The following is a 25,770-nucleotide window of genomic DNA, read 5'->3' on the forward strand; positions in this document are numbered from 1 at the left end:
ATAATCTATATAAATATATGTGAGTAACTCTTACGCACCTCATATGTGACCGTAGGACGGTGTTATGGAAGTACTCTTACGCACCTCATGACGTAAAAAATAAAAAATCAACTTTGTAATATGGCAGAAGCATACCCTCGACAACGGAGAACACTTGCCGGATTTCAAGTCAAGAGGAAAAAACCCAGTATATTGTGATAGATATGAAGAGAGGATGTGATGAAGATGAGAAATACTCACATATATTTATATAGATTATACACCGTCTTGCTGCAGATCTAAATGACGCATTGAATGGGATTAAACACGGTGTCACAGCTCGGACCGTTTCAGATGGCGATAAGGAGCCCAGACGTCGCCGTCCCACGAGAAGATGAGAAGATCTTCAACTCTTCGATCAAACAAAATTAGGGTTGGAGAGCGGACTCCATCTACCCGGGCCGGACACAGCTTCAAAAGCAACAACCCAACACATTAATGATCGAAACCCATCCAGAACTAAATTAAATGAAACACTGAGTTTCACTTTTCTTGGACACGTGTCAGTGCGAGTTGCTCGACTTTGTGACATGGATCTCATGTGGCATCATGTGAGAGAAGGAAACATCTTTTTATATATATAGATATAGATAGATACCAGACGTAACCATTATTTCCCAACCAACAAATTTTAAATCATTAGTCAAAAAAAGAATAAGCTGAAATCATATTTAAAGTTTCCAAATCACATGTTAGACATTTTATATATACACATCACCTTTGCAGAATTTATTCTGAATGAATCTAAAAATGTGAAAAACAGAATATTAAACATGTCAATTACTCATTGGCAGTTGTTGGTATCACTCCAACAAACTCGAACTAACTAATAGACTGCCTCTTCTTTCTCCACGTTTCTTTATACGCTGTTTCCATGTATCAGATACACCAGAAGGATGTGCTGGTTTAGGATGCCGTGATCGACCACACGAGTGGCATTGAGGGCAGAGGAAGGACTGCAGCATAATTGTATAGGAGGGAGCTACGAGGACGGGATGAAGGTAGACAAACTAGTTGATCTAACTCGCCGAACGGGCGAGTTGGACTGCTCGTTCGGTCCAACTCGCAGAGCGGGGAGTTGGACTGCTTGTTCGGTCTAACTCGCCACTGGGGCGAGTTGGACGTGCATCCGGGTTGATCGAGCCTTATGCTCGTTTCGTGGTTTCGACGTCCAGGATCCATTTGTCCGAGGATTTGAGTAACCTTTCTCGTGGGCATCGTATGAATCCTTTTCAGAATTCATATGAAACTCAATTTCGGTTTTTCGTTATTTTTTTTTAACTATTATCTCTTTCTTTTTAAAGAGAAATATTTTTTTTGAGAACTTTCTGACATTGATTCCGTCGTGACCGATTTTGATCATAACAGTGAACACTATAGTACTATTGTTGACACCATAATGCGTACCGAGTTATACCAGCAGGTACACCAATTACAGATTCTTATTGATATTTCATTAATGTTTAATATAGTATTAAGAAAATAGTGGAATGTATGCATGTCACGTGGGAACGAAGTCTGATGTCACATTTTTATGAATTTCGGTACTAAATGTTGGGTTTGTTTCTGTACAAATGTAATATCGGTTTAGGAAAGCTACTTGTCTATCTGAACCGATAACAAACAAATGGAAATATCTAAACCGAAGACAAACTTGTTAAGTTGGGAGGTTTCATTGGAATGGAGTTCCTCATGCCTTTGCTGCACACGTATTTTCTCTATAGCATCCATGGAGTTCGCTAGTTCCTGACGAACAACATTAGAACGATGGCTTAATAAAGTGATTAGATCCTAAATGTTCAATAAAGCGGCTGACATCTTTGACCAACATTCTATCATTCTAATATTGCCTGTCATAGGATCAATCGATCATGCAGTGCATTGGCTTACTTAAAGACATGAGTTTCCTAAGGAAACCTTCAGGTCTCAACGAGCCACATCTATCTTACACATCCATCAGTTCCCAAGCAACAGGAAAGTGAAGGCTCACCTGATCGTTTTCGAACTTTTCACCACAAGCCACTGGAGTGAAGATATTTTGTCCAGGAATGCAAGAGAGTAACGTTTTCTGCCTGCACTTTAAAGATAAGTTACGGTACACTCTTTTAAGATAAAAAGTATTAACTTTTGTAATAGACAGCTCTCTTTTGTAGCAGAGAGCATATATTTCCTCAGCCTTTCAAGTTTTTTTAAACAAACAGTTACTTACAAGCATTGGTTGATCGATATATATATATATATATCTAAATTCACAATACCTGCTCGATCAGATCAAGTGCGAGAGCACCAGAGACGGTCACTTCATGAGCTGAAGCTGACATGTTACACGGTCAAAAAGCTCCCTTTCCTCATCAGGAGTGTCCAAGATCAGCTAGCTGAGCAGCTAGCTCCTGAAGCTTCACAGAAACCACGATTCATTACTAAAGTTCAAACTGCAACATATGTCAAGGACCATGATTTCGACTAACCTTTTTGCGTCTTTGATTCTTATCCTCTTTAGGAGTCAAGACAGTCTCGGCCAACCTTGAAAGAGTTTCATTGCTAATGCTCTTGTTTTGAACACCATCTAAGCTCGGATGAACTTCAGTGATCGTGGTCAAGAAATCTAAACCAAGAACGGCACATAGATGCACTGTGCTCGCAAACTCCAGCACCTTGTTCAACCTATCACTCTGTCCAAACACAAAGCGCAGTGTTTAGTTCTGGTCTGAAAGCAAACATATAGGCGACAACTAATAATTTCTGGAGCTCTTGGACTTTACTCTTGAAGTCATCTAATCTCTTGAGGGACAAGTCAGACTCATAGACCACAAGAGGTCCATTGTTCAAGCCGCCAGCAATCTCCTAACATATCCTCTGAATCTGCGATTGTACACCAGAAAACTCTCGGACCCTTTCCTCTTTCTGCTGCCAAAGGTACTGTTCAGGCGCGGGTGCTATTGCAGAAAGTTTCTCTTTGATCGTTCCTGAAGTCTTATCTGGCTATAATCGAGATGAACACATCTGAATGACTCTATAACCATCTCATGCTTTTTTTTCAAAAATTTAGACGTGCGAGAGCACTTAAAATGCCTATGTAGCTTTTGTCTCCGAGAGCAGCAATGAGATTGGATAGTTCAACGTTGGCCAGCTCAACCTTCTCATATGAACCGAAAAGCCTATTTCCTTTTAACCTAATCTCTCTGAAAGATTAAATTAATTCTTGGATAGGGATACAACTTTGAAAAAAATGGAAAACTCTTAAACTAATATAATGAAACTTCAAAACCAATTATCCCCAAGACTATATTTGCGAAGTGATTTTGCCACATGTCCTTTCTACAACCAGTCTCACAAAACAAATATGACATGGCTACTGAAATTGATGACATGGCTTCCGAAAAAATATGGCATGGATAATTTTATTTAATGTTGATTTATATTTTTGACAAACTTATTAGAATATGATAATAATTCATATATTATATTTAATATTGATATTTCTTTTTTGTAAACTTAATAGCACATACATCATCTATAAAATAAATATATTCATATATAACATTTCAAATTTTGAAATATTATTACTTTTGTATAATTATACAATTTGTATTATCAAAACTTTCAAAAATTTCTACAATTTTCTTAAAAAAATTAAATATCTAATCGTAAGATCATTAATTTTTTATATATCTACAAATTTTATAAATATTGTTTAGGCTATTAGTTTCTTATATATCTACAAATTTTATAAATATTGTTTAGGCTAAATTTTTGATAATTATACAATTTTATATCATTTTTATTAGTTTTATACAAATTAATTTAATATATATCAGATCTATATTAAATATTAGTAAGAAAATAATAAAATCTATACTCCCTCCGTTTCGATTTAATTGTCGTTGTACGAAAAAAATTTCGTTTCAAAATAAGTGTCGTTTTAGAGTTTCAATGCAAAATTTATTAAAAAGATTCTCCACTTTATTTTTCTATTGGTTGAAATATGGTTAGGTGTATAGGTAATTGTGTTTTTGTTTTGGAAATATACAAAATCATATATTTTCTTAATCCGTGTGCATAAACCTAGAAAGACAAGTAAAATGAAACGGAGGGAGTAATATTTAATAAATTTTATTTTTAAATATAAGTTAGATTTAAAAAATTTCTTACTGCACATGGTGCAGAAAAACACCTAGTTAAATAGTAAATTACAAAAACTCTTAATGTAAAATATCGCAATCTATCTAACCGTAGTCATGTATCATTATTCCCCTCTTCCATTCGGAGTTTGTCCTCAAGCTCCAACTAATGGTATCTAGACAGCCATATGGTAGCAACCACTTCTCTGACTCTATGTTGTTTGATTCCATTAGGAAGCTAGATTTTACCACAATTGGTGCTATCGTTGCTTTTCAAAGTTTAGAGATTGTTCAGATTCTAACACGAGTATGTTGTTAGATTGTAATACAACCAATGATGAATCTGGCTGCAATGTCTTTGACTATATGAGGTTAGACTCCGCTGGCTCCGAAATTACAATTATTATAGGCTTTTCTTCAAAATAGTCGTCTCCAACTCTGCTTGTTTTTTTTTTTCATATTCTCTTGCTTCAACATCGCTTGAATGTTCTTGATTGTCTCCATCATCTCACCAAGTTGTACAATAATGTTGTCACATCGTGAATCATAGACACAAACATCGGTTTCAAGGAATCTTTTTTCCCATCAGATCGTTCGGCTCTGATACCAAGTTGATATGCACCAAAAAGCTTACTTCTTTTTAACCTAATCTCTCTTAGAGATTAAGTTAATTCTTGGAAGCTTGTTTATTATTAATGATATGAAACCCTTATATAGGATACAACTTTGTAAAAAATGGAAAACTCTTAAACTAATATAAAAAGGAAAACTTCAAAACCAATTATTAAATAGTAAATTACCAAAACTCTTAATGTAAAATATCCTAATCTATCTAACCGTAGTCACGTATCACCTTCTTCTTGTAAACATTAAAACACTCTGGAACAAGGTTTGTACAGTGAGTTCACAAAAACATACTTAAGTGTGTGTGTTCCGAGAAATTACCTGGAGTAAGGAGCCACCAGCGATTTCTCCAAGAAAAGGATTGTGTGCTTCTGTCATCTGAAATCAGGGATGAAGATTGAACATATATAGAAAAAGGATCATAAAGATAGAACCTTGTTCAAGAAAATCTTGAAGTGGATCATAATCGGGATCATCCACTACATCATCGGACTCTTCTGACTCTTCTCCGCACAGAGCCTCTACAACTGACAAAACATACTACCGTTTTGAGCCTCTGCAACTGATAAACATATTTGTCTTATTTTAAATGTTAAACGAATTAGCATATGCTTGAAACAACGTATTTAAACATTATTTTGTATTTAATTTATGCTAGATTATGATCCGTAATTCAAAGTGATGGATTACCTTTAGCAATTTTTATGTTTATTCATTCTAGATAATAGATTATTGTATATATGAAAGTTTAAGATAAGTTATTTTTTATACATGCTAATGTTAACCTGTTCGGCCAACATATTATATATTTTACCTGTTCGGCCAACATATTATATATTTTAGCACAATTTCTTTATACTTTTGAAAATAAATATATTAGCTTATCAATTTAATATAATTTTATAGTATTTAGTTCAGTGTAATGGTTTTCTCTTAATATGATAGATTATAACTTTTTTTTTGAACACACGATAGATTATAACTATAAATAAATAAAACAGGATAATATTTTAATTTTTACATTATATATATTAATGTATAATAGTATTTCATTACTAATTATAAAATTATTGAAATATTAATATAAATTTTTTGAAACCTAAGATCTTGTTATAATCTTTTTCAACATATTTGTTAGATTTTTTAAATATATATTTAAAATAAAAAGATATGAAAACATATTTTGATTAAAGTAGTTAAAAATATACTATTTTACTAACATTAAGGAACTACGTTTGAAAAAATATCAAAAATATCAAAACAATGGTCTAAATAAAAGTTACACGTGAATGAAGTCATGAATTCTATTTTGATAGAATACTAGATCTTGACCCGCACGATCGTGCGAGTTTTCTTTTATACTAAAATATTTTAGATTATTCAACAAAATATATCAATAATTATATAAATTTGTGTTGTATATAATCTAATTTTATGATAATATTTGTGTGGCTTATAATATTATTACTATAAAATTTATAACTTTTGTATTTTATAAAAAAAATTATTTTGAAAACATTATTATGTAACATTACTGATTTACATAAATTTTTTTATTTCTAAATTTAAAATATTTGTGGAAATTAAATTAAATTGAACCTACATAATAGAGAATTTGGTATATAGTGATTAATTAAACTAATTTAGTATAACTGTTTAAATAATAAACATAATTGGTTTTTAACTCATGAGAATACACGGAAAAAATAAACTAAAGTCTTATATATACGATATGAATAAAGATAAATTGTTTCATCTATGAAGGGATGTGTAAATTAATCGTATTACATGGTAAAAGTATTTAAAAGTTTGACTTTTAATTGGTCTAAACTAAAAAAAAATCACATATGAAATAAGTCATAATTTATGTGTTAAAAGATAAGATATTTTTTTATTTTTTGAATTAGAAATAGAAATGAATTTTTCTTTTTTAAAACATATTTTAAAATATTTCTTTAATTGATTTTGAAAATTAAATCAATTTAAAATTGTTATTATTATTAAAATATTATTAAGTATTTTGTATAATTATTAAAAAAAAATTACAATCAAAACTAAACTAAAATTCAGTTTCTAATTATATTTTGTGATAATTAAAATTTTAATTAGCTAATCTTGAAAATATATTTTAAAATGATTCTAAGAGATATTTGAAAGATTTTGTTAGACATTTAGTTAAGATATTTATTAGTATTTCAAACAAAAATGAAGATATTATAATTAAGTCATGTAAATTTTGATAAAAAGTTTCTAAGGATGGTCCAAAAAAAAATCACATATAAAAGAAGTCATGAATTCTATTTTAATAGTATAAATATTAGACAATATTCTAGTTCATGGATTATTGTGAAAGCTATATCATTTAGTAATGTCTACCAGTCTACTATATAAGAATATATAAACAATGCATTCTCAACAGAAACAAAGCTATTTTTAAGGGGTTTTCTGCAAAAAAACCCTCAATGTAGTTTTGTTTTGCAAATTAATCCGCGAACTCAAAAACCTATGGGTCAACCCTCCAAGTGCCAGTCAAACCGCAATATAACCCTCGGTCGTATATATGTGTATTTGACTGTGTATAATTTTAACATTTTTCAATATTAGGTCGTTTTGGCGCTAATTTTTTAATGAAAAAAAATTGTTGAATTCGGGGTTTGAAACTTGAACCTTAAACACCATGTGCATGCTATATAACAATCTCGGCTAACAAATATATTTGTTTACTTAACAAACGGAATTATATTGATTTCTAAAAATTCATTCCGAAATGACCTTGTTTCTTTTTCTTCTCTTGGACATGGGAGCTTGCGTAAATGCACAATAAAAGTGGAGTTCTACAAATATTTTTCATTAAAAATTTAGTGTCAAAACGACGTAGTATTGAAAAATATTAAAATTATACACAGTTAAATACACATATATACGGTCGAGAGTTATATTGCGGTTTGACTGGCACTTGGAGGGTTGACCCGTGGGTTTTTGAGTTCGCGGATTAATTTGAAAAAAAAACCATATTGAAGGTTTTTTTGCAGAAAACCCATTTTTAAGCTGTGAAATGTTTGTTGCTTTTTGATTTAGTAGCTTTATATTGATTTTGTTTTATATGCAGATGAACAACTATAAATTCAAATCTTCACTTGAAGCCATATATGATTTGATCAAGATACAAAAACAGACAATCTATAGTTGTTTAGTTGACAATTATAGTTTTGTACTTTTTTTAACACTGCCAAATTATCGATTACATCATCATATTATTCTATTATATATGAAAATTAACTACTTGCAACATACGCGAACACGATGAACAGCTTTACAAATCTATCTTTACTCTCGAAAAAGTATGAAAATGATTTGGTTTCAACTAACAAAAAGAGACATTCTCTTTTATCTGTAACTCTACTTTTCTAAAATTAAAGTTAAACTATTTATCAAGAAAATAATATTTAATGTATATGCCAATCGAGTGCAGTTTCTTTATTGTGTGTTACTAACAATAATAGAAAGCCCATCACCGGGAGGATCGGTTCCAACCAGGAGCTCCCGGAAAGGTCATGGCTAAGAAAAGCTTTTGGGATGATGGTGAATGCATTCCGCAGCGACGTTCCAAACAGATGGGATGCAATGGGACATTAATTCACACCATCAGGAAAAGACAGAGATGTCTGCACCAAATTAGGAATGTCTATGAAATACTGAAGCCACAAAACACCGATCTTACTCTTTAGAATGATAAAAAAATTAGACAAAAGAGAGGCACTCACACAAACCTGCAGAGGTAAGAATGAGAGGGAGGACAATTTTGGTCTAAGCAATATGCTGTGAAACGAAGTCAATTACGGCAAAAAAACATAAACAAGGATGTGAAAAAACCTTAATATATATGAATGAGTATTGAGTACTGGTCTTTCTTAATAAAGGAAGATGAGGAAGTAAAATAAGCAAGAAATAGATAATAAATAGGTGGACTAATTAAGTTTCACTAAGCTTGGAACATATGAGCAAACAAGTGCAGTAAGAACTTTGTCTGCACTTTCTCTGACATCTGCTGCTTTGATGGATCCATCTACTCCAATGATGTAAGCTACTTCGCGAGTGGGGTTTTGTATATCTGTGTCTTTAGCAAAAACCACGGCGATTTTCTTCTCCTCTTCAATAAAAAAACTCGCAGATACCGGAAACTGCCACTGAGGGTGAATGAGCTGTCTGATATCCGCCGATAAGAACACCTTGTTGTTCCAGGACACGGTGTTAGTGTAACATCCCGAGTTGTGATATGTGGAAAGGCTTAAGAGAATTGATTTAGCTACCTATGTCACCAAAGTTGACTTACCTTTTCCGGAGCACATCCTGAAAGAACTCCAGAGTTAAGCGTGCTTGAGTTGGAGTAGTAGAAGGATGGGTGACCTATCAGGAAGTGATTCGCGATAGCGTGCGAGTGAGACCAAAGCATGGGAAAAGGTCGGGTGGTGATTGCAGGGTCAGTAAACAATGATTTCGAGCCTTTAGAAAAATTAACGGACCGATCGCTGGAACGGCATGGGCCCACGGGCCGAGAGAGCGGGCGTGGGTGGCCCATTAGCCGTGGGCGGTCGGGGCGTTACAAGTGGTATCAGAGCTGGTTAGCCATCTCAGTTCTGACCTGAGAGGCGTCTTGAGACCTATCGTAGGGCGCAACGAGGACGTTGCGTTCTTTGAGAGGGGGTGAATTGTAACATCCCGAGTTGTGATATGTGAAAAGGCTTAAGAGAATTGATTTGGCTACCTATGTCACCAAAGTTGACTTACCTTTTCCAGAGCACATCCTGAAAGCACTCCAGAGTTAAGCGTGCTTGAGCTGGAGTAGTGGAAGGATGGGTGACCTATCAGGAAGTGATTCGCGATAGCGTGCGAGTGAGACCAAAGCATGGGAAAAGGTCGGGTGGTGATTGCAGGGTCAGTAAACAATGATTTCGAGCCTTTAGAAAAATTAACGGACCGATCGCTGGAACGGGATGGGCCCACAGGCCGAGAGAGCGGGCGTGGGTGACCCATTAGCAGTGGGCGGTCGGGGCGTTACAAGAATTGTAACATCCCGAGTTGTGATATGTGAAAAGGCTTAAGAGAATTGATTTGGCTACCTATGTCACCAAAGTTGACTTACCTTTTCCGGAGCACATCCTGAAAGAACTCCAGAGTTAAGCGTGCTTGAGCTGGAGTAGTGGAAAGATGAGTGACCTATCAGGAAGTGATTCGCCATAGCGTGCGAGTGAGACCAAAGCATGGGAAAAAGTCGGGTGGTGATTGCAGGGTCAGTAAACAATGATTTCGAGCCTTTAGAAAAATTAACGGACCGATCGCTGGAACGGGATGGGCCCACGGGCCGAGAGAGCGGGCGTGGGTGACCCATTAGCCGTGGGCGGTCGGGGCGTTACAAGTGGTATCAGAGCGGGTTAAGATCGCTTAGTTCTGTCATAAGGGATCGGCATTTCCGACGTTTTCAAAAAACAAAAAAAAAAAAAAAACTCATTTTCGGAAAAAAAAAAAAAATTATAGTGATTATTACTATGTATTTTCGGAGTTATTGGAGTTGGTGTTCTTTCTATTCTTTACGGCATTCTGTGTTTTGTGCAGATGTGCCGAGTTCTTTTTACAGCTATTGTGGTCCTACTCCTTTTATTTATGACATTCATTCGTTGGTTTTAAAGATTCCAGTAGAGTTATCATGCCTTGTATGCCTCCCTTGATTGTTGTGTGAATGCGTGAATCCATTTCGGTAACGAACGATTAGTCTGAAAGATGTGGGTCTTGGAATTCGGGGACGAATTCCGATTAACGGGGGAGGATTGTAACGGCCCGGTTCCTGGCCCATAAAAATTTCCTTGAGAATATGGGATTCTCTACGGCCCATATGGCAAAGACCTAGGGTTCCCTTCCCTTTTCCTATAAAAAGAGATGCAGCCTCCCTTTTGCTTCATACAGAAACTAAAGCGAAGCTCTGCAGAGAATTCCCGGAGACCAGAAACCCTAGCCGTCGAGCTCTCCCTTCCTCCCTTGCTTATAACGCCCCGACCGCCCACGGCTAATGGGCCACCCACGCCCGCTCTCTCGACCCGTGGGCCCATCCCGTTCCAGCGATCGGTCCGTTAATTTTTTTAAAGGCTCGAAATCATTGTTTACTGGCCCTGCAATCACCACCCGACCTTTTCCCATGCTTTGGTCTCACTCGCACGCTATCACGAATCACTTCCTGATAGGTCACCCATCCTTCCACTACTCCAGCTCAAGCATGCTTAACTCTGGAGTTCTTTCAGGATGTGCTCCAGAAAAGGTAAGTCAACTTTGGTGACATAGGTAGCCAAATCAATTTTCTTAAGCCTTTTTACATATCACAACTCGGGATGTTACAGTTAGGCTCATCAATCTTATTGGAAATCCAGATCTCCAACGTCAATATATCCCAAGGCTGGAATAAAACCACAAGCTGATCTTCTCTAACACTAGATAGACTCACAGTATCTTCAGGATAAGCATCATCAAACGGTAGAGGCAAATGCGACCAGAATGTCTCTCTTGTGAAATCAAAACAGACTAAAAAACTATTCTTAAACTGTATTTCTGAAGCAAACCAGTAGGTATTTCCCTTTAAAGTAAGTCCACGTTCACCATATCCTATCATCCAGACTCGAGGAAGGAGATCAAGAATTCTCCATGAATCAGAACTGAATTCGTAGATCCTGAACTCAACAAACATAGTGGCAAAATCACTAAATCTCAAGATTTTGTGGGAACTACTGCTACTGTCGTACCCAAGAGCATACGTATACTTGTCCACTAAGTGGTTAGGCTGTAAGCGGTAATTATGAGTGCACTCGATCCACCTGGTTTGCCCCCAATAAGGGTTCCAAACCACGAGCCTGGAGTGGTCTTTGGGAATGCATAACAATAAACCGTCGCAATGAAAGATTTCACGCACATCGATTTGATCCGAGCCGTCTGGGCCAATAAGTTTAGCTTCGGGATTTACACATGATTCAACGTTGTTGTTGATGTTGGAAAGATTGAATCTCATCAAAAAAACCCTATAATCCATAATCATCACCACAACAGGGTCCTCCTTTGCTTCTTCTGCCACTTTTGCGTGATGAGCAAGGTGCTTCTTTGCAAATACGCCACATCTGGACAAGTGTTCCACTTTTTGCAAGTAGATCGGACTGGTCTCAGAGATGTCACCGGAATTCGACAGAGCGCCTCCTCAGCCAGTTCCCTTGGAAGATCAGACATCTTCATCTTCATCAGAAAGACAATCTATTTAATCCAAACTTGCCTGAGCTATTCAAACTTGTGGTGGTGTAAGCTATTCATAACTTGTCTGAGCTATGAGCTATTCATAACTTGTTTGGATTAATTGTTCATCTGATTGTTTAAACCGACCAACCTGTTAAAACATTGATTGAATCCAATAGGTTGATAGATTGATTGAGGTTTACTTGTTTAAAATCCGAATGATCTGATTGCATGATTCTTGAGGTTTAATATCATCTGCTAGAATTGATAGTTTTGTAATCTGATCTGTTTTAAATAGAAACCCTAAATAATCCGTATGATAGGTTATATTGATCTAATTTGGATGTCGTTGAGAATTGAGAATCCGTATGCTAGGTTGATAGATTCATGATAAAATATAATGTCTTGAGGTTTAAGATTGTATGCTAAGTTCGATTAAATTGTTTGATCTGATTATATGTAGGTTTGATAAATTCGGACACTAGATAAATTATTTACACACGGTTTATGTTAAATACCAATCAGCCTTGAAACTGATTCATTGAAATTCATGCTTGAAATTTATATTCCAGTATTGCTAAAATCAGCCTTGAAACTGATTGAGTGATTAATAAATCTTTTTACTAGTCTTGCTAAAATCCATTGATTGTTAAACCCTAATTGCATGATTAATTGAATCCGTTTTTGCTAGTCTTGATAAACCATAATATTATGAGCACATATAAATAATATTGCTGAGACTTGCTAGAAATTGACTGATTGATTAAATGCCTTTAAGATTGATAGTTTCATTGTCCTCACAAGATTCAAATCCGAATTGATTGTTTTTAAGAGTAAGGCCGCATGAAAATTATACCTAAATATTGAGTGATATATGATTTGAGATGTCGAAAATCAACCTGGATTTTGCTGCCCTAAATCTTTCTGGAGATAATTATTTACGGTGGGCATTGGATACAAAGATTATCCTAAAGTCAAAAAGACCTGGTGAATGTATCATAGAAGACAATAATGCCAATGAGAAAGATTGATACAAGGCAATATTAATTATTAGCCATCATCTTATTAAGAGTCTCAAATATCAGTATCTGAATATAGAGAATCCTTTAGACATTTAGACAAAGTTAAAAATCGAGATATGATCACCAAAGAACGTTGTTATTACCAAAGGCCCTATTTGATTGGAGGAATCCCAGAATCCATGACTATAAGTCCGTGGATGAGTTTATTGCTAGTTGGGCAAAATAATAGATTACTGATGAGAAACAGTGAATTGAGACCTCCTGGATTAACCCCATTACCTGATACCAATAAGGCCGCAGAAAAAAAAGGTAACCACGTCCAGAATGATAGACCACACGGTCATGGCCGTGGAGGGTGGAAAGGACGTGGCCATGGCCACTATAACACATTTGGCCGTGGGAATCACTATGGCAGAGGCCGTGGGAATCACTATCAACCCAATTTGAGCCATGGTCAAGGCAGTGGCCGTGGTATATCCTTTAAACCACAAAGCTCAACCAAATCAGTGTGCCATAGATGTGGAATGGGGAACCATTGGGCTAAGATATGAAGGACTCCCAAACATTTTTGTGACCTCTATCAAAGAGAGTCTAAAAGGGAAGAATCCTGAAACCCACTTGGTCTATAAAGATGGTGAAAATAATTTCGAACATGATCAAGATTATCTTATGGAATATGAGACTTATGATTGCCTAAAAGAATCAAGTTGATAATCTGATTTCGACATCAAACTTGTGTGATTGCTTTGCTTGTATGATTTCTCTGATTTTTATCTCCTTGAATTTATTTCTATTACATTGTCTGCTTAGATTAAATGAATGAATGATTTTTCTATATGAGTACACTGAAAAACGCCAATATAAGTACTAAAGCAGGTATCGCCAGTCTGAAAGAAGACTATGGCTAGGCTAATATATTATTGCCTAAGGGTATGCATCTAGAAATCAGTGATGCCTTATATTCACCTAGCTCTAAGAGCAAGAGCAGCCTATTGAGTTTTAAAGATATAAGAATGAATGGTTTCCATATTGAAACAATGGGCGAAGGAAACAAAGAGTTCCTTCAGATATATGTATAAAATCGCCCAATGCCATAATAAGTCCTAAAGACTATACCTTCATTCTCTACTGACCTAGACTATGATAGATCAGTATGATAGAGGCTAAAAGCCTGCGAAAATATACACTTAATGGCACGGCCGGATTGGCCATCCTGATCCAAACATGATGCGAAAATTGATATTCAAAAGGCACACATTAAAAGATAAGAAGAGTTATCCCAAAGAATCTCACGTATGTAGCATGCACACAAGGAAAACTCATTAGGCCATCACCAGTAAAACGGCTACGAGCCTCTTTTTCATAAATAAAGACTATATGTCTAGATAATACTGGTGAATACATGTCCCAAGCGTTTAAATGATTATGGTATGTCCATGGGGGTAAGTGTGGACAATTCTGTGATACATGTCCATACCAAGAACGGCTTGGCCGAAATCTTTTAAAACGCAAATAGCTGATTGATAGACCATAAATTATGAGGTCAAAACTCCCATTCACAGCTTGGGCCACACGAAATTTACATGCACCTAAGTTAATACGCATCAGGCCATTTAGTGAGCATAGATACCCCCTATCACAATTAATAACGGGTCTATGTACTAATTGCTCCACTACAGAGAACTAAGATGAGACCTCAAAAGGAGGATGGGGATATATGTTGGATATGATTCTCCCACAATAATAAAGTACTTTGAGCCAACTATGAGTGATTATATTTGAGGCCAGGTACACGGATTATTTTAAGACCAGAAGGAGAAAAAATAATAAAGCTGGTAAAAGAATGGTAAAAGAAATATAATGGAATCAACCATCAATGTCTTGGCAAGATCCTCAGACTAAAGAATGTGAAATAGACGTCCAAAGATTATACATTTACAAAGCTAGCCAATCAAATGCCATATACATTTGCTGACCCGAAAAAGAATGACTAAGTCATATATAAACCAGCTTGTAAAGCACCAACAAATTAGATGTCCAAGAAGAGACACAGTAAAGTTGCTACAGAGTCTAGACAACGTATGAAACGTGGTAGACCAAATAGGTTCCAAAAGATAAGAATCCTCAAAAAAAAAGAAAGGTGCAGAGAATGATAATCAAAATCCAAATCCGAGGTTATTAAGGAAACCATCCCAGACATGGAGATAAGGCCGGCCGGCTCTAAGGTACAGGTACCAAACAATGTAGCTTGGGACGCCAAGATGCAAAGTATTAAAGGTCCTGATAATAATGAATCTCAATCGATTATATCGTGTCTGGAACATAATGAAACCAATAAGGAATGTCGACATAAGATGATTTATTTGCATACAAGGTAGCACTTGAATTTATGAATATAAGCGAGGATCATGAACTCACGTAGAACATATTGGATTGAATGGAAACATGGGGTTAAATAGTTTAAAGAAGAAATGCGTATTTGGCCATATGATTAAGACGCCATATGATGTTAAAACCAGTGGATATAAATGGGTCTTGTGAGGAATAGAAATCATGAGATGTGAAGCTGATGTTGCACAATGATTCTCACAAAGACCATTAATAGATTATGAGGAGACATACTCCCATGTGGTGGATGCAACTACTTTTAGATTTCTCATAAGTCTGACTATATAAGAGAGAAAATTAGACTTGCAGCAAGTTGATGTAGTGACTGCATATTTATATTGTCCACTAGATAATTGTTGGGGTCAAAATCGGTCACGACGAAATCAATGTCTGAAAGTCCGTAAAAATCGGCATGAACATTTTTACGAAAAATAAATCTTAGAAAAAAATTTAATTTTACGAAGAATCTTGCGGAGAAAACACATTCGAGAAAAAATCGAAGAAAGACGCAAACAAGTGGTTGCAGTGTAGCAACTAGCGCAAAAGCTGGTCGCTACGTAGCGACCGAGCACGTACACGGCTCGGTCGCTATGTAGCGACCGAGCTTCGTACATAGCGACCGATCTCTCTCCGAAGCTCGGTCGCTACACAGCGACCGAGCTCTCACCAAAGCTCGGTCGCTACGTAGCGACTGAGCACGTACACGGCTCAGTCTTTACATAGCGACCGAGCTCTCACCAAAGCTCGGTCGCAACGTAGCGACCGAGCACGTACACGGCTCGGTCGCTACGTAGTGACCGAGCTCTCAAGGAAGCTCGGTCGCTAAAGCTCGGTCGCTACGTAGCGACCGAGCACGTACACGGCTCTGTCGCTACGTAGCGACCAAGCTCTCACCGAAGCTCGGTCGCTACGTAGCGACTGAGCACGTACACGGCTCGGTCGCTACGTAGCGACCGAGCTCTCACCGAAGCTTGGTCGCTAAGTAGCGACCGAGCTCTCACCGAAGCTTGGTCGCTAAGTAGCGACCGAGCACGTACACGGCTCGGTCGCTACGTAGCGACCGTGCTTTCTTAAAAATCGATACGACACGAATCCATGCATTCTCGTCTACTCTTTAATGCTATCTCCCGAAGACCGTTGCCAACCTATTTCATGTTTCTCGTCATTTGAAGTCATCAATTGAACTTTACGATAAAAACCGCAGAAAGTTCATTTTTATCGAAAGAAGCCGTAATAAACGTTTCGAGTCAAACAACGGCCCAAAGAGACCTAAGGCGTGACTCGAAACCCACTTACGATTTCTTAACTAAAAGCCCATAAACCGTAGGACGGTTTATGCTTGGTTCGCAAGGAAAGATAAATGTCAAGTTTCCGCGGATAAATATGAAGTATTCGAAGATAATTAGAAAGATCGGGAAAAACGGAATATCTCCATTTTTAAGTTATGACGGCTTAAGGGCAGAAGAGGAAAGAACGTAAACCGACCTAGGAGCGAGTATATAAGGAGTCCTAGGCGAGAGGCACGAAGAGAACATTTCTCAGAGCAAACTTAGCACTTAGAGTAATTAGGCAACTTTCCGTTTTTGTTATTTCGAGTTGCGACTCAACTAGGTTTTGCAGTCTTAGGTTGTTAGAACTAGGAATCTCGCCGACAGTTCTCATAGCCAAGGCTTCTACCTTGTTGTAACGCTCATACGCGGATTCAGAATAAAACTCCTTTTGCTCTCTTTTACGATTTCTTATTTCTGTTCGTCTTTAATTGCGTGTTCTGATTGCTTGGCGTGTGGTTTAACAGATATCCGGGACCTCTGGGAAATTAGGGTTTTCCTGACTTTCCTAATTTAAACAGAAATCGACAGTGCGAATTTCAGTTCCCACAGTTTGGCGCTAGAAGGAGGGGGGCGGAGTACGGATTACACTAACTCATAGTCGCAAAACGCTTGATCAAAACAATGTCTGGAAATACGAAAGAGAAAATCGCAGTTCGCAACAACGCTGGTAAGAAAACTCCAGCCGCCAGTGCGCCTATGGCCAACGCCTATGCAAACGCCACAGTTCTTGAGAAAATCGAAAACCTTGCAGCGACTTTTCGCCACAGGAAGTGTAATGAAACAAGCTCGCGATTTCTTTTTTTAAACATAAAGGGAAACGATAAATTTTATCAAACCCCGTAAGTTTGGCTCATTACCGAACAAAAGAAATCTCAATGCGTAAGGGTTTTACCAAAACACGTTTTCCGAAAACATTTCGGAAGGGTAAAACTTGTTCTCCCAAAAACCGCAGAAAACCCCTAGGTTAATTGCGGAAAAAGGAAGCGCAACAAATCGACTACACAGCTCGGTCGCTACATAGCGACCGAGCAAGCACACGGCTCGGTTGCTACAAAGCAACGAAGCTCAAGCCAAGCTCGGTTGCTACGTAGCGACCGAGCACGCACACAGCTCGGTTGCTACGTAGTGACCGAGCACGCACACAACTCGGTCGCTACGTAGCGACCGAGCACGCACACAGCTCGGTCGCTACGTAGCAACCGAGCGACCGAGCACGCACACAGCTCGGTCGCTACGTAGTGACCGAGCACGCACACAGCTCGGTCGCTACGTAGTGACCGATTACACAAACAGCTCGGTCGCTACGTAGCTACCGAGCACACACACGGCTCGGTCGCTACGTAGCGACCCGTCAGGCCTAAAAAGGGTCCTCCTTTGCGTTCTCTTTTGAATCCTCATCGGAGCACTTTTCGTTTCGTCTCAATCGAAGTTTTCGTTGAGATTTTACGAGGAAGACAAGTAGGACTCTTCTTGGCTTGCTTCCACTCACTACGTAGCGACCTGTCAGACCTCCAGCTCGCTACATAGCGACCTGTCAGGCCTCAAAAATCTCCTCCTTTGTGTTCTCTTTTGAGTCCCGATCGAAACGCTTTTCGTTTCGTCTCACTCGGAGTTTCCGTTGAGATTTTACGACGAAAACAAGTAGGACTCTTCTTGGCTTGCTTCCACTCGCTACGTAGCGACCTGTCAGACCTCCAGCTCGCTACATAGCGACCTGTCAGGCCTCAAAAATCTCCTCCTTTTTGTTCTTTTTTGAGTCCCGATCGAAACGCTTTTCGTTTCGTCTCAATCGGAGTTTCCGTTGAGATTTTACGATGAAAACAAGTAAGACTCGTCTAAACTCCTTCGCTTGCTCCTACTCGCCCTTACCTCCATCTTTGTGTTCTCCTTCAAATCTCGATCGAAACGTCTCTTGTTTCGTCTCGATTGGAGTAACCATTGAAACTTTACGATAAAAAAAAAAACAAAGACTAGTTTTCTCGCGTGGATTCAGATTAATCGTATAATACGGCAACGGTTAACTTAACACGTTAGCCGCCTCAACTATACGATTACGTTGAACCTTTTTATTGACTTTGTATCAGTCGAGTTCGGAAGATAAATGTCAAGTTTCAAAGGACAAACACCAATATCGAAAAAGGCGAACATACACAAGAAGAGGAAGGGAAAATGAGCAAGCAAAACTGAGAAGAGACAAAACTGCATCTTCGAGAGAACTAAGGTATTTGCGACTTGAAATTTTTGAAATCAGACTTGGAGTTTTCGTAGGAAATTACTAAGAAATGAAAACGCCTTTGAGACTGCCATAGAACTTTAGGGAACGTAAAACCTAGGTGGATAGTCTAGCGAACTAAGTCTTAGGTGATTTTTCCTGTCTCGATGTATTGTCCCATAACTGTTCGTCCAGATCTTGCAAACCGATCTAAACTCTCCGAAAATCGAGAAACGATCGCCACACATATAAAGCTCGCTTCCTAAGGAGAGAAAAAACTAGAGACATGAACGTCGTCTTAAAACCGATTCGTTTCTGGCAATTCTCTCGGAACCGACATATTCCAAGTCTTCAACCTGGAAACAACCAAATCACAGTCCAAGCGTCGTCTTCAAACCGACTCGGACTGTCGATCATTCTATTCCTCGAGAAAAAAGGGACGTAGTAGGTGCGTATACTATACTCGTATACTCCCATACTTCAAAAACAGATTCAAACAATGCGAGGTCTCGTCAAGATCAAGAAAACGCTTTCGACAAGAAAACGCTTTCGACAAAGCAAACTCTCGTAGAAATATGCAGAAAAATATTCATACAATGCGATGTCTCGTGAAGATCATCCTAAAAGCAAACGACAATCCGAGGTTCGTCTAAACGCTAGGAACCGATCCAAACCATGTTGGAAAAATTCTCAAAGACTATACAGCATCTATCATCGCAATCATTCGTTTAGAAAACCTCTGCCAAACTTCAGAATGAAAGTCGATGATTTGCTGAAGTCATAAAGATCTTTTCCGATTTGATAAAACGAGTTTCGTATAAGAATCATTATACGAGAAATCTTCAGGCATCAAAGCATCACTCTCATTTTCTGTTGAACCAACCGACTCACGGAGAAACATCAAAAACATTTGCGACAAAGAAAAATCAAGAACAAAAGTAACAGAAAAAACGACAAAGAGAACACGTCCTCCCCGCTCGTCGACTAAGTCTATCGCTGTTTAACTGATTCATTCAAGAAACCTGCAAAAACGTTTCGCGACTAGATCTCGGTAAAATAACTTTTGGTAAAACTCCATGAGTGACTCAGAGAAACTTTCACCGAAGAATAAAAACAAAAGCGAAAACGTTTCTCAAAAATCTGCGGAAACTTCGTTATTTTGACATCTCCATATGTCGCGTCAATTTAATGAATTCGTAAAAACTGGTCGCCGGTTACTTACGCAAAAAATCCTTTGAATAATCAGATCATGTCATACGAAGTAACTTTCGAAAGTAAACGTAACAGGTTTTACGAAAAATTACTTTCCTTATAGCAAAAAATCAAGCTGTATGATCCGACATTGGACAACCAATATAAACTTTACTTCCTCGCACCACGATGTGAAAGGTCTCATTCTTTAGCCCCGCGACTCACTGGCATCCGCTCTCATTCCACTTGGTCACGTCCTAGCAGGAAATCACCCCGCAACTGACTCCGCACGGGCTCTGTATCGAGCTTCTTAGGCTTTATATCCCTCGGAAAAGAAAGGAAACACCTTCCATACAAATAAAGGAAACATTATACGAAACTTTCATCGTATAAATTAACCCTAAAGTGGAAAAACGTTTTCTACCACCATGGGCATACTCGGCTTATCAATCTCGATAAACGCCATTCGTCACTTGCCCAATTACGCCGTTCCTTTGAAGCCGAACTAGGTTACAGCATCCCCTTTAAGGACGATTCTAACCGACTTGACCTTATTAACAGCATGAAAGTGTCATGGTCTAATCCTTTGGCAACAACGTCCTTGGCTATAAAGCTGAGCACAGCCTCCATGCAAAGCCAAAACAATTGAGCAACCACTGCTCCAATAACTTGACGGCTAAACGGTAATATCGTACCACCCAAAAACGGGAATCATACGGTAAATTCGTCATAACAAAACTCAGTCCTTACAACCAAACAGTTAACGGAAAGGTTCCACTTGTCAAAAATCGACCAAGTTCCATATACTACGAATCACTTTAAGCCCGCTGTGTATTATTCGTAAAATGCGGCATGTAAGGAAAACTAGTAACAGAGCTCCTATAGCTATACGGAACATCCTCAAATTGACACGAAAGAAATCTCGGAAGGCCAACACCACACAAAGCACGGTATAGGAGGATGCTTCTTTTCGGGGACAAATTTCCGCGACCCCTTGGTCCTAACTCCTCGATCAAAACCAAACAGGAACAACAATTCTGGCTGCGAACATCCGTAGTCAAACCAGAATGTTTCCCAAACGCAGGGCTAAGACTAATCCCTTGCAACATCACGAAACATCTTCAAGCCCGCGAACATTTCAAGCACGAAACGCGGCATACGGAAGAATAACAAATCTTCAGCATCGCGAGACGTCGCAGACGCCTGAAGATTTGTTCTTCGACGAAATTTCCTTCCTCGATAAAAACACTTTCTTGGAAGACCAGACAGTCATACGCACTAACATCTTCTCAAAACATATCTTTCGCGAAGACTCGAAACGGTAATTTTAACCATTAAGTTTGTTGCTGATCACAACAAACTCTTAACGTCCTAAACAGACTTAGCCATCTCGTAGAGATGACTCTCGTACATCCGACACAAGGATAATAGCGCTATAAAAGAAACCCAAAATTTTTGGTCAGCACTTCCAGGAGGCTTAAAAATTGTACTCGGAGAGATGCTCGGTTCCAACCATACAAGTCGTATAAGCCGAGAACGTATCGCGGACTTTAAATCGGTACAGAATCAGGATGAAACTGAAACGGGATACGTAAGTCGAATTAGTCATCACACCCTCTAAAACCAGGAGTAAACCTAGATCTTGCCCTAAACCCATCGCACTAGTCTCTAACATCTCTAGGCATAGTATCAAAAACCTTGATACGATATCCCAAAATTTGTCTCTTTGCCAATATTCGAGCGTCTTCAGAAATCCCGCAAGTTTACACAGTGCGGAAAACTCTCGAAACAGATCACATATATAGCAGTTCACACAGAGTTAGATTACGAGATGACAACTCGTAGTCTTCCTTCTACACCCATATAAAATGCCATCGGCAGCAACACGCCTGATAACCTCTACATAAAAACCAGACCGTAAAGGTCTCGCTGGAAAACTAGTCATACGAACCTTAACTCCAAGACGAACTACGAAACGCTTGATCCCTTCAACAAGGGTACGTAGGCAGCCGTCATAAGGTGCAGCCCCAATATTATCGCTTTCTACTTTTAGAAGAGCGAGAAGACCACTTACCACATACCTTTTCAACCATTAATTCCGCCTAACTCACCTAACTTGCCAAGCCACTCATTAAAACCTCACGCTAGAAGCTCATGGTTCTAACGAGCTCGGGGGCTAACTGTTGGGGTCAAAATCGTTCACGACGGAATCAATGTCTGAAAGTCCGTAAAAATTGGCATGAACGTTTTACGAAAAATAAATCTTAGAAAATGATTTATTTTTACGAAGAATCTTGCGGGGAAAATACATTCACGAAAAAATCGGAGAAAGATGCGAACAAGTGGTTGCCGCGTAGCAACTAGCGCAAAAGCTGGTCGCTACGTAGCGACCGAGCACGTACACAGTTCGGTCGCTACGTAGCGACCGAGCTCTCCCCGAAGCTCGGTCGCTACGTAGCGAGCTCTCACCAAAGCTCGGTCGCTACGGAAGCTCAGTCGCTACGTAGCGACCGAGCTCTCACCAAAGCTCGGTCGCTACGTAGCGACCGAGCACGTACATGGCTCGGTCGCTACATAGCGACTGAGCTCTCAACGAAGCTCGGTCGCTACGTAGCAACCGAGCTCTCACCGAAGCTCGGTCGCTACGTAGCGACCGAGCACGCACACGACTCGGTCGCTACGTAGCGACCGAGCACGCACACGACTCGGTCGCTACGTAGCGACCGAGCACGCACACGACTCGGTCGCTACGTAGCGACCTTGCTTTCTTAAAAATCGATACGACACGAATCCATGCATTCTCGTCTACTCTTTAATGCTATCTCCCGAAGACCGTTGTCAACCCATTTCATGTTTCTCGTCATTTGAAGTCATCAATCGAACTTTACCATAAAAACCGCGGAAAGTTCATTTTTATCGAAAAAAGCCGTAATAAACGTTTCGAGTCAAACAACGGCCCAAAGAGGCCTAAGACGTGACTCGAAACCCACTTACGATTTCTTAACCAAAAGCCCATAAACCGTAGGATGGTTTATGCTTGGTTCGCAAGGAAAGATAAATGTCAAGTTTTCGCGGATAAATATGAAGTATTCGAAGATAATTAGAAAGAACGGGAAAAACTGAATATCTCCATTTTTAAGTTATGACGGCTTAAGGGCAGAAGAGGAAAGAGCATAAACCGACCTAGGAGCGAGTATATAAGGAGTCCTAGGCGAGAGGCACGAATAGAACTTTTCTCAGAGCAAACTTAGCACTTAGAGCAATTAGGCAACTTTCCGTTTTTGTTATTTCGAGCTGCGACTCAACTAGGTTTTGCAGTCTTAGGTTGTTAGAACTAGGAATCTCGCCGACAGCTCTCGTAGCCAAGGCTTCTACCTTGTTGTAATGCTCATACGCGGATTCGGAATAAAACTCCTTTTGCTCTCTTTTACGATTTCTTATTTCTTTTCGTCTTTAATTGCGTGTTCTGATTGCTTGGCGTGTAGTTTAACAGATATCCGAGACCTCTAGGAAATTAAGGTTTTCCTAACTTTCCTAATTTAAACGGAAATCGACAGTGCGAATTTTGGTTCCCACAATAATGAAAGTACTAGAGGGTATTGAGCTGAAAGTACATCAAGTTCTCGAGAACAATATTGATAATCATCAAAGTATATGATCTGAATATCCTAGGAACCTCTGGATACAATTTCCCAAACAGTTGAATATCTCAAGAAAGAGTTTGAGATGAAAGATCTTGGAAAACAAAGTTTTGTTTGGGATTACAGTTTGAGTACATTAACAATGAAATCCTTGTGCATCAAATAGTATATACAGAAAAGGGTACTCAAGAGATTTAATATGGACCAGTCTCACCCATTATCTAGTACATGGGCGTGAGATCACTTGTTTTGGACACTGATCCATTCAGTCTAAAGGTGAACGATAAAGAAGTCCATTTAGTCCTGAGATGGACGATGCAGAAGTCTTGTTTTAGACACTGATCTGATTGGTCCATAAGAAGGACGATGAAGAAGCCTTTGATTTTGGTTTATTTTATACTAACCAGTCCAAAGAGGGGTTATTTGGTTTTGGTGATTTGTTTTCAGACAGGTTATGTTTTACACATGGTGGTACACGCATATCACAGCAACATCATCCAAGATTTCGTGTGTGTGTATTTGAGGTCGATGACTCAATATGTTCGATCAGATTGTGGCATGGCCGATGGTAAAGAAGAACCAACTATCATGTTCGAGGACGAAGCATATTCTGCCCAAGATCTTCATCACCCACGGATTGCAGAAAATTAGAGAGGTCCAAGGGACCATCAGTAATGTCCAAATCAGGGGGAATAATATGTGTTGTACTCTTTTTCCTTCACCATGGTTTTGTCCCAATTGGGTTTTCCTGGTAAGGTTTTAATGAGACAACATTAAAGCACATTACAAGCTCTAAATGGTTATGGCATCCAAGGGGGAGTGTTATGAACCAGATTGTGGATGGCTCATAACTAAGAGATTATGTTTTATAATCTTTCCATTTATCTATGACGGTGTAATCTCCTATAAAAGGAACCTCTATGTTATGAATAAAGATAGACTTTTCCATTACTTTTATAACAAAACCCAAATTAATTAGGAGATAAAATAAATTAAAAAAAAAGAGTCAGTTAGCTAAAAAACCACAAAAAATTGGAAATTAGGTAAATACATATGTGAAAAGTTACGGGTCTATCAACAAAAGTACCATAGTGTGGGATTTAGAGTATCAAACAAGTAATAAAAGGGGAATAAGAGCCTCAGATAGACTGTCCACGTATGACTCAAAAATCAGCCAATAAGATTCTTTCTTTTGGCCATGTCACAGACCATTTTCGTGTTGGGCTTCTAATAATTTTTTGATTTTTTAACTTGAATTTGTTTGGCCCGTTTAGTCCAATGAGAGGGAAAACCCAAGAAACGTGAGACGATGAACTCTGGATCCTTTTGTGTGTTGTTTTTCGTCGTTTCCAATTCTCTAATGGATTGTCGATCAAACGACACACGATTCATATATGTGTAATCAAGCCTCCATTTATGGCTTCCTTTCACCTTTTCCCTCTGAATTTCCTTATAACCCTTTTTTCTCCGGATCCATTTATCTCAAAATTGTCTATCTCTTCACCATTTCTTGGTTCCAATCAAAATCGAGAGAATCCTCTTAAGAAGCTGAATCCGCGATGAAACCCGATGGCAAATCCCCACTGATCAAACATATCGGCAAAACCGGTGTCTCCTCCACCAAAGATGTCTCCGGTGATCCTACGTTGAAGAAACCAAACGGCAAGGCGGTTCTCCACTCCGACTCCTCCGCCAAAACCTGTGTCTCCTCCGCCGGATCTGTCTCCAGCGATCCCATGTCAAAGAAACCAAATGGCAAGGCCATTGTCTCCTCCCCCAGAGCTGATGAAGTGGTGTTCTTCAGAAATGTCGAATTTGGACCACAAGAAGGCAAGTTAACGGATACAGAGACAAAACTAGCAGAGAGAAGGGTCGTCCTCTAACCCCACCGACACCTCCAAGCACGCTCCAGAACCACCGGATCTGATAACGGAG

The 25,770-nt window shown here is 38.7% G+C and overlaps 1 pseudogene; it reads right to left on the reverse strand.

Annotated features, from left to right (window-relative positions):
* Positions 1-8,332: 8,332 nt before the first annotated feature.
* LOC106374520 lies at positions 8,333-12,047 on the reverse strand (annotated as a pseudogene).
* Positions 12,048-25,770: the final 13,723 nt, after the last annotated feature.

This window comes from Brassica napus, chromosome C1, assembly GCF_020379485.1.
Source record: "Brassica napus cultivar Da-Ae chromosome C1, Da-Ae, whole genome shotgun sequence".
Taxonomy (NCBI): Eukaryota; Viridiplantae; Streptophyta; class Magnoliopsida; order Brassicales; family Brassicaceae; genus Brassica; species Brassica napus.